The sequence below is a fragment of the Furipterus horrens genome, unplaced genomic scaffold (assembly GCF_987537825.1).
Source record: "Furipterus horrens unplaced genomic scaffold, mFurHor1.1.pri manual_scaffold_1, whole genome shotgun sequence".
Classification (NCBI taxonomy): Eukaryota; Metazoa; Chordata; class Mammalia; order Chiroptera; family Furipteridae; genus Furipterus; species Furipterus horrens.
This window is the reverse complement of record NW_028327171.1, coordinates 85,502,611-85,514,327: the sequence shown is the minus strand read 5'-3', so window position 1 is coordinate 85,514,327 and position 11,717 is coordinate 85,502,611.

Here is an 11,717-nt window from a genome sequence, read left to right as displayed (position 1 = left end):
ATGTAATAAAACACAGATAGCCAACTAAAGGAAATAAAGAAAACAATGTATAATGAAAATGAGAAGTTTCATAGAAAAAAAAGAAACCACAAAAAGAACCAAACAGAAATCCCAGAGCTGAAGACTACAATGATAGAGAGCTTCCACAACACAATTTATAATTCATAAGGAATAATCAGAAAATTTGAAGGTATATCATTTAAAATTAGCCAGTTGGCAGAACAAAAAGAAAAAAAATTAAGAAGTCCTATGTTAATTATGGGATACCAAGAAGTAAACAAAAATTCACTTCATTGGAGGCCCAGGAAAAGAGTGAAAGGTACTGAAAATTTATTTAAAGAAATAATACCTGAAAACTTCTAAAACCTTGCTAGATATATGGATATTCAGGCTCAGAAAGCTTAAAGAACCTAAGCAGTATCAACTCAAAGATTACTCTGACTTACATTATAATCAAAATGTTAAAGTAAAACAGAAAGAGAAAATTGTGAAGGTAGCAAGAAGAAAATGACTCCTCACATAAAAGAGAACTTGTAAAGTTATAAGCAGATTTCTCTGTAGAAACCATATAGGCCAGGAAGAGTGGAATGATCTATTCAAAGTACTGAAAGAACAAAACTTCCAACTAAATATTATAGTCAGCAAAACTGCCTCAGAATTGTAAGAGAGATAAAGGCATTCCCAGACAAACAAGAGCTAAGTGAATTCATCCCCACTAAACCTATCCTACAAGAAATATTACAGGAAGGTGTTCAAAAGGAAATGAAAGGATACTATTAGGAACAATAAAACATATAGACATAAAAAAGTCACCAGTAAAGATAAATATATAGTCAAATTTGGAATACTCTAGTGCTGTAATCGTGATGGGTAAATAAATCACTTTAATTTCTAGTATAAAAGTTAAAGCAACATTAAAAATAACTATATCTACAATAATGATAATGGATACACTCCATAAAAAGATATAATATGTCAACAATAGCATAAAATGTGGCAGCAGAAGTAAAAGTGTAGCACTTTTCTATTCATGTGAAAGTAAACGGTTATCAGCTTAAAATAGGCTGTTAGATCTATAAAATGTTTTATGCAAGCCTCTTTGTAATAACAAAGAACCTATAGTAGATACACAAAAGATACAGATAAAGATATTAAAGCATACCAGTCCAAAAAAAAAAAAAAAAAAAAAATCACAAAGCATGACAGTAAGAGAAAGGAACAACAACAACAAAAGAAAAAAAAATTTTAAATAAAGGCCAGAAAGCAATTAAAATATGGTAGTAGTAAGTCCTTACCTATCAAAAATTACTTTAAATATAAGTAAATAAATTCTTCAATTAAAAGACTCAGAATGGCTGAATGGATAAAAATAATTAAGATTCAATGAAATGTTGCCTACAAGAGACTCACTTTACCTTTAAAGACACACATAGTAACATGCAAATGATAAAAAAATAAAAGAGAGCAGACTAGCTATAAGTATCAGAAAATAGATTTACAATGAAATCATTCACATGAGACAAAGAAACTCACTATATAGTAATAAAGGAGTTAATTAATCAAGAGGATACAACAATTGTAAATATATATGCACCAAACATTAAAGCACATAATCTCAAACAAATATTAATAGAACTAAAGAGAGAAAAAGGCATCAATACTATAATAGTTGGGGACTTCAGTACACCACTTTGAACATTGGATCATCCAGGTAGATAATTAATAATGAAATAAGACCTGAATAAGGATATAGACCATATTAACTTATGATATGTTATATGTATCTTATATATAACATTCCTTCCAAAAGCACCATAACACACCTACTTCTCAAGTGCACATGAAACATTCTCTAGGCTAGATCATATGTTGGGCCACAAAAAAAGCTGTAGCAAATTTACAGAGATTGAAATCATACTAGTAATATTTTCCAGTCACAATGGTGTGAAACTAGAAATCAATAACATGAGTAAAACTGAAGAATTTAAATATATAGAGATTAAACAAAACACTACTGAACAACAAATGGGTCCAAGAAGAATCAAGAGACGTCACAAAGTATCTTGAAACAAATGAAAACACAATTTACCAAAACTAATGAGAAGCAGCAAAGCAATTCTAAGGGATAAGTTGATAATGATAAATATATACTTAAAAAAAGAAATATCTCAGATAAACAACCTATTTTTAAATATAAAACAATTTGAAAAAACAGCCTAAAATTAACAAAGGGAAAAAAAAATCATAAAAACTAGGTCAAAAAGAAATAAAATAGAAACTAGAAAGATGAAGAGATAAAAAACTAAGAGATGATTGCTTGGAAAGATAAATAAAACTGAAAAATTGTTAGCTAATATAACAAAGAAAAAAGAGAAGACTCAAATAAACAAAATTATAAATAAAAAAGACATAACTATCACCTTAGAAATGCAAATTGTAAGAGGCAAATATGAACAACTATAAATCAACAAATTGGATAATCTAGACCCAGTGGATAAATTCCTGGAAACATACAACCTACCAAGACTGAATCATAAAGACAGAAAATCTGAACAGAGCAATAACAAGTAAAAAGAATAAATCAGTACTCAAAATCCTACCAACAAAGAAAAATGCAGGACACAATGGTTTCAAGTAAATTCTACCAAACATTTAAAGGACAATCAATACAAATTTTAAAACTCCTTCAAAACACTAAAGATCAGGGAACACTTTCAAATCTATTAACGAGGTCAGCATTAATTTGATACTAAAGTGGATAAGTAGATTACAAGAAAACTACACATTAATATTTGTTCTGAATATATGTGTAAAAATTCTCAGAAAGTTCTAGCAAATTGAACTCAATAGCACATTAAAAGACCAATACACCATGATTAAATGGGATTTATCCTAGGATACAAGGATGGTTTGATATTTGCAAATCAATAAATGTGATACAACACATTAATAGAATCAAGGATAAAGGTCATATGATCATTCAATGGGTGCAGAAAAGCATTTAGCAAAATTCAACATCATTTCATAGTAAAAAATTTCAATAAATTCAGTATAGAAGTAACACACATCAACATAATTAGGCCATATGTGACAAATTCACAGACTTGTAGAAATAAGACATGGACCAATTAAATTCAGATAGCATGATACCAAAGAGTTACTTTTTAAATCTGGGAATACACTACTGGGAGTATCCTTCAATAATCAGATGATCTGTCAATACTTTCCACTGAGAATTATGTGTTCTAGTGTTATTATTTAACCTTTCTATGCATGTAAAAGAAATACCCTCGTTACTCATCTGTTAATGAGAACCCAATGTGGTAATTTACCAAAATATATCTAAGACACTTACAAACTAGCATAGCTTTATTAACTGTAATAGCTTTAGATAACAGAAAGACCTCAACTATTTATTGGCCAGGCCTGATAAAATTAATACAATAACTAAATCTTTGGTGCACACTTTAGGAAAAGCATAACTGTCAATTATTCAATTAAGATAAAGGGCATATTAATCACTTCCAGATGACCAAACTCATCATAAGACTTATTCTCTAGGTTAGGCCTAGGCTAGATAAAAAGTGGAGTCCAAATATCTCATAATATTAGTGATTAGCCTGTGTAAATAGACAAAGAACAACCAAATGAGAAAAGGAAAAGCTATAGCAAGAGAGTCAGCCACCATCACTTGTATTTTGGGATAGACTCAAAGGCAGGAAAGGAGTAAGAAAACTTTGTAGTGGAAAAAATAATGAAGACTAAGGTCTGCCTTCACTAGAGACCATTGGCGTGAGGAAGCTCTAGGCAGGCTAACTAGAATTGAGACATCATGTGTGATTGGTTATGCATGTATATTTGATATTCTCTATTTTGTACTAAGTTGGAAACAGGGACAAAAATTAGAAAACTGTTAGTTATTAATCAAGTCCTGGTCATTTGCGGCTGACTGTTACATTAAGTATTATTTAGCTTCCTGAAATGTTACTAAAGATACCCTCACTTCCTACAAGTCTGACATATATAGCAGGCTGGCTTCCTAAGCTTTAGATAAGAAATTGATTTCTTAGGCTGGTTGCTGCAGGTTGTGAGGCAGAATTCTATTCCTAAATATGGTCTGGTCATTGTCTTTTGTATATTCAGTCTCTGAGTCTTCATACTTCTTCTCAGTACTGTCTAATGTCCATGTTCTTAAAATGTTATTTTGCAGCCATTTACATGATACTGTTTCAAGGTGATACTGAAGCTCTTCTGGTTAACTTTATTGCTCTGGTAGCTGAGAGTGACAAAAAAGAGAGAATTATAATGAAGGAAATGATAGTTGTCACTTAACTAAGTGGGAGGAAGGCAAGACAAGGACATTAAGAGTTGTTAACCATAGATGTTCATGCCCCATGTGCTTCTTAGCTAAAATCAAAAGATTTTTCAGGAACTAACTGTGTTAGTCAGTCCATCCTAGGATAAACTGCACTTCCTGATAGTGTTCAGACAACTAGCATGCTGAAGGGGAAAAAGTCAAACTCATAGTTTAAAAAGACTTTTTTTTATTGTAAATTTTGCCTTGCCTTTGTTTAGTGACTATCCATAAATAACTGATTTCCCTTATGTACAAATTTCAGTTGTTATTCTTTGAAAGGGCATTGGGTCAAATGGTCATCTGTCAGTGTGGTATGTGACATATGTTGAGAAACAAGAAGGACCTTTTACTTGGAAATATTGGTAATGATTTCTATTTGTTTTCAGCCTATCATGGTACAATACATTGCAGTTTACCTGTGCTCAGTTAAATGACTTTACAGATCATCTTTTCTAATTTCATCTCATTTTTCTATGAAATGGTAAGGTGACCTAAATATATTTCTGAAAATTAATGTTTGAAATTAATGCTATTATTCAAGTATAAGCTAATAAGAAGGGGAGAAGAAGGAGGAGGAAGAAGAAAATGGCCAAACTAATATTTCTCTTACACTCATAAGCATTTAATGAGTTTTGGAGATAAAATTGATGACTCTAATATCATCTGAAAAAGGCAAGCCAACAGAATATATCAAAAGTATCAAAAAATGTATTAGAAACTTGAATTTTTATCTACTATCATTAATGGTGAAACTCATCCTGAAATGTGTTTTGTGATACTAGCTATTGAAAACAGAACTCTTATTCTGTTACCACTGGATAAACAATTTAAAACTATGCACAAGGGCATGAAGGACTTCTGAACTGTTTTTAAAAATCTATGCTTAATATCATGTAACATAGAACAATATATTATGGTGACTAAGACCACAGAGTGAGGACTCTACAGTCAAAGTCACTGGGTTCAAACATTGGTATTGTAGCCTATAAGGTATGGGACCTGGTGATAGTTACTTAACCTCTGTGTGTCTTAATTTCCTCCTCTATAAAATTGGAATAATAATATAACCTATTTATAAGACTTATGCAGTTTAAGTGATTTTGTATATTAAATGAGAAGAGTACTAGAGCAAAGCAGCTGTTCACTAATTGCCAACTACCATTATGCAATACTCATTCCATTACTTTAAAAATTTAATTTAACTAAATGATGAAAGTTAAACACCCCTAATTACCTGTATGCATTTCAAAATTGGCAGAAATAATGCAGAAGAACAATATAGCAACAAAGTAAAATGTGTTTATTATTAAAAGCTGTTGCACAATAAATCAATGAATAGAACAAGTAGAGATACCACTTCACTTAAAAATAATCATTTTCATCATTCACCGGCAAGCTCCTGCGACAAAGAAGCTGAAGCCAGGAGTGCATGTAAAGAAACAAGATGTCATTGATATGGTTATCTTTTTATTAAAATAATCCTTAAAATACTTTAATTTTTATGATATCTTAAATTGAGGAGAGGCCATGCACAATACAGAGGTTCTCAGAGACTATGTCCATATTTAAAAGAGTTGTTGAATGTAGGATGAGTTATATGCTTTTCTTCTAATATAAGATGGTTATTCTGAATTAGATGATCCATTCTCTGATCAGAAGCAGCTATTCAACCAATATTTAAAAAGTAATTAACACCTTTATTTTTCGCTTAATATAATGTGATATTTAACTAAGTGAAAGCAACTGTATTTCAAAAGAAAATCATGCAATACAGATAAAACTTTGAAAACATATTTGGGTTTCCATATCCTGATATGATTTTCTGGGCAAAGCTTATATAAGTAATATAGTAAAAATTCTCATGTCTGGCCCTGGCCGGTGGCTCAGTTGGTTGGAATGTTGTCCTGTACACCAAAAGGTTGAGGGTTCGATTCGATCCCAAGTTAGGGCACATACCTAAGTTGCAGGTTTGATCCCCAGTCAGAGCGTGTACAAGAGGCAACTGATCAATGTTTCTCTCTCACATCAATGTTTCCCTCTCTCACTCTCTCTGTCTCTCTTCTTCTCTCTCTAAAATCAATAATAAACATATCCTCAATTGAGGATTATTAAAAAAATTTCTTAGGTCTATATATAGATTTTTTAACCTTGGAAACAGAATTTTCTAACCAACATAAATATATTACAAAGAATTTCAAGGAGATTTGAGCCTATTTTTTAATATAAAAATTTAGCAGTTTTTGATTCGTTTCCAAAAGTAGCTGAATGACATCAAAGAATATGGCAATTTATTAGCTAAATATTAGAAAAATTCTTTAAAAATTAGGAGTTAGTATTTAAAATAAAGTGCCACAAAGTACCATAATTTTGTAAATGTACTAAAGGGCACACTTTTTTATTTCAACAAGTGAGTATTTGTAAGGAAAGGAGGATCTATTGTAATACAAAATATGGAGAGAAAACAGCCAGAGGTGTAGGAGTAAAACATTTTTCACAGAAGCCTGAGGAGGCAATGAATTCAGAGTATGGTCAACAGTACCAAATCATATAGTTATTTAATTAGGATAATAAATGTCATAAATGCTTCGGATTTGGTGGTTAGGATATGAGTAGTGAGGTTGGTGAGGGAGAAGTGTTAGCAAAATGGAGGGACAGAAGCAGAACCAGTTCAACCCAAACCTCCCAACTCGATCTCCTATTCCTAGCATACCCCTGACTCTGGCTACCCTGATTTACTCTTCATTCCTTAAATATTCCCTGTGATTTAAAGCTTCCATGCCTTTACCTTTAATCTTGCTGTTTCTTCAGCCTGCAATATTTTACCACATATTTTCTGTTACTGAAATCTAATCTATCCTTCAAGAATCATAGGAAATACCACTTCTTTGCAAAGTCTTCTCTTTCTTTTAACTTATATCCTTCTTTGTGTTCCCATATCCCTTGTATACAGTTCTACTTTGGTATTTAACTCAGAATGAGATGATCTACATACAGTTGTGTAAGTGATTTACTCTTAGATTGGCAGCTCTATGAAGGCAGGGTTATTTCATATTTATTGATGCAACTTTCTTCCCAGCTCCACTCCTACCGAGGGGTCCTCTCTATTCTTCCTCAGTAACTTGTCTTTTATAATCACTCAAAGAATGTTGAATTTAATTTAAATAAAATTTCTGCAACTAAATCAACAAGAATTCTTTGAGGGCCTACATTATCTGGTACAATATGAAAAGATTTGCAGTATGAAAAGTCAAAAAGAAAATTCAGCTGACAATAAACAAGACTTAAATAAAAAGAAAAACTGAACAAATGAACATCCAAGTAAAATATAATTAAGGGCTCTTTCTATTTTGAAGACCAGAATGTCGCAGATGTCTTCATGAAGGGAATCAGACTTCATATAAAGATTAAATAGGATTGGACAGAGGAATAGGTTAAAGAGTGCGAGGGCATTTTAGGTGAGAAGTAGATTCTGAGTAAATATTCTGAGTTAGGATTTAAACCTAGTGCACGAACAAATAGGAAAGTGATAGATATATTTTTGGAGATAGGTTCTTAAAAATTAATGGTAGAGACTTCCGGCCAAGATGGAGGCTTAGACGGACACGCTAGGTCTCCCTCTACAACTATAGTGGAATACAACTACTTTAAAACAAAGGATAACTAGAAATTCCAGAAAATAAAGCTACACGGAAGCCCAACATATGAAGTTATAAACCAGCGGTGCCATTTGGGCAGGTAAGAGTTAAAGAAGGCAAAGCTGTTTGCGGAGCGGCGGGGCGGGGCGGCGAAAAATCCTGGAGGTAATCAAGCCCCTGGCGTGCGCGACTCCAATCAAGCCCCTGGCTTGCGCGACTCCGGGCGCTGGGGAGCAGCCGCAGCATCGCCTTGAACAGTGAGGCCCAGGGGGGCGGGAGGACGGATCCCGGTCTCCTAGCTGAATAACTGTGTGAATCCATCTTGGACCCCCGCCCCCACAGAAAGCACCACAGAGCTGCGAAATAGGTCGCGGACAGGCAGGCGCCGGCGGTCGCTGATTTGTGACGCCTACGCAGGCACTGCCCCCTGCCCCCGACAGCCGGCCCAGGAAAACAAAACGCATCTGTCAAAATGAGGCAGGCAACTATAGAGATCCCGGTAACACAACTCACCAGGCAGCAGATAGAGAACCTGACAGATGAACAGATAAGAAACCTGTCAGAGGCTCAGTTCTGGGCCATTGTCATCAGGTGGCTTACAGAATTCACAAAAGAGCAGGAAAAAGATATGAAAGAAGCGAAAAACTTTCATAACGAAAGGAACAAAACCACATACGAGACAGATGGTGAGGAATCCAGAGTCCATTTCAACAAACTGGAATATGGAGAAGGAACAAGCAGTCAACCAATGCAGCGAGAGGAAATGGCAAGCAACAATGAGAGGATCAGAAACCTCTGGGACAGCTATAAAAGGCCCAACATAAGAATCATTGGTTTGCCAGAGAATGAGGAAGATGAACTAGAACTTGAAAAATTGAGTGAAAATATAATAAAGGAGAACTTCCCAGACTTGGGGAAGGGAATAGACTTGCAGATCCAGGAAGCAAGGAGAGTTCCCAAGAGACTTGGAGAACCACTCCAAGACACATTATAATCAAAATGTCAAAAATTAAAGATAAAGAGAGAATCTTAAAAGCAGCAAGAGAGAAGAAAAGAATTATGTACAAAGGGGTCCCAATTAGACTATCAGCTGACTTCTCAAGGGAAACCCTACAGGCAAGAAGGGACTGGCAAGAAATATTCAAAGTAATGAAAATCCAAAACCTACAACCACGAATACTCTATCCAGCGAAATTGTCATTCAGAATAGAAGGACAGAGAAAGTGTTTCCAGGACAAAATAAAACTGAAAGATTTCATTAGATCCAAACCACTGTTATATGAGAAGTTAAAGGGACTGGTTTAAAAAACAGAAGCTAGGGAGATGAAACAAAGGCAAACGAAACAGGCAACGAGAATGGAAAAGGAACTGTGGGTAAGGGAAACATAGTGGGGGGAGGCCAACAGGGAGGGGGAGTGGGGAGAGGGAGGGAGATGATATAGGAATTGGGGATCATGGTAGGAGGGAATGGAATAGACGGAGAGAGGTTGGGAGGAACTGTAAGCACAACTAATGGACATAATCTAAAAGGGGGGGACAACTGGAGGGAGGGGGCCACCGGGTGGAGGGGAGCAGAGGGAAGGGAAAGGGGCACAAATGTAATATTTTAATCAATAAAACACATTAAATCTGAAAAAAAAAAAATTAATGGTAGAAAACAGAGTCATAGGTGAAATAAGCCTGGTCCATGGAGGCCTTGAAATACTAACATAAAGGGCAAAGACTTGGTTTGGAGAGTAATGAGGAACCAAAAACATTTCCAGTCCATAAGAACATAACTATAATATAAAAAGGGTGGATATGGAAGAACAATTAAAGTTCTCTTGTGATGTATAAGTGAAACTAAAGAACACAATGTCTGAGTTGTTTCAGAGGATGAATCAATATAATGGTCATATTCATCAAAATGATTATAGAAGAAGAATGTAACCACATTTTTGCCTTTTTTCCATAAATCCAAATCTCTCTTCATATTTTGGCTTAACTTTCACTTCCTCCATTAAGTGATCAATATGATTTTCTTCTCTCCACTATAGTTTTCAAGTAAAGAGGATGACAGAAAGAGAGAGAGAGAAACAGAGAACAGAGAGGGGGAGAGGGAGGGAAAGGGAAAGAGAAGATATTTCAAGTGTGTAAAAGATCAACATAATCTTTAGCTGACTTTAGTGATGGTCATTTAATTTAACCCCTGAATCTCAAAGAACACATCTTTCATTGATTCTCTTTGGTTTACTTGTGTTTTGGAAACCATGTCTCTTAGGTTAGGCATCTCTGCTGAAATACCATGATGTCAGTGCCAAGAAAATCCCTTTAGATTCAACAGAAAACTTTAACTTTTCCTGAGGCTAACATAATTATTGTCTCTTAATTGAAGACACTAGAGAAAGCCATAAAGACACACAGTACAGTGGATCATTCCGTCCTATTCTGAGTTCAAAAATATCATTATCGTCTTAATAAATATACAGGTAAGGCTACAGATAATTCTGTAAAATAATTATGGGATGTAAAGTAATATTGATTTCTAATTCAGTTGAATGATTTGTATTTCACATTGGGGGAGAAAGAATGAGTTTTCACTCATTATTCTGATACATTATGTTTTACATAAAATAGTGATTATTGAAAACTAAACCAGAGTTCATATGATAAATATTTTCAATTAATTTACCACTACGTTTTGTTAAAATAATAACTAAAAAGTCATCTTTGCATACTTTTGCTAAGTTTTTCCAAATACTATAATTCTAAAAGGTATTTTTTAAGTGTGATGGACCTAAAATATAAAGGGCAAACATTTTATTCATTTGATTATAACCCTCTGGGGATAAGAGTCCAGAAAACCTTACCATACTATATGAGCAAATAGAAAAATAGTATATTAAATCCAGTGTAGACAATGATAATAAACAGAAAAAACTAACCAAAATATGTTTTAAGAACAATGTAGTTTGATTAACCATTGTAGGTCCTTCAAAATTTTCTATTTGAAAAATGCTGAGGCCAAATAATTTTAGCAATTTCTGGAAGAAAAGAAAGATGATTTTGGCACTCTTAAAAACCTATAGTTTCTTGCTAAACTATAATAAATATGTAATAAACTTAGGTATCATTGAATTTCAATAAATATATGGGGGATCAGAAATAAATGAGTATATAAATGTAAATAATCATATAATAAATGAAGAACCTCCATGGGATTCACCAAAGACGAAGACATTAATTGCTATATGAGAAGTTTCAGAGAGTACAAGGTAGGTATTTATCATGAGGAATATGAACACAATGAATGGAGACTTAGTAGCCAAATCTCATAATACTAGACATGCATGTAGGATACTTAAAAACTAGAGACAGAAAATATTGATTAATAGATAATTAAGAATAATAATTTCTTGGGAGATATGTAATATTAATATAGAAGTGAGATTCAGAATGTGTTGAAATAAATATTAAAATATCAAAATTAACGTATATTCTTAAACTGTCTTAAAGGTGAATAGGTCTTTCTTTGAAATATCCTATGGTAAACTTAGCTGTGAAGGGATACTGAGCCAGAGAAACCATCTTAAAAATCTACTGTGATTCTGTGGAGTTCATAATATTAGACAGTTAAAATGCCTAAAGAGCAATTTATTTTCAAACACCACATTAGTTCCACAGGAAAGTATTTTAAACCATTTTTTTTTTTCCTGGAGAAAAAGACACCATAAGAAAATGTCTTT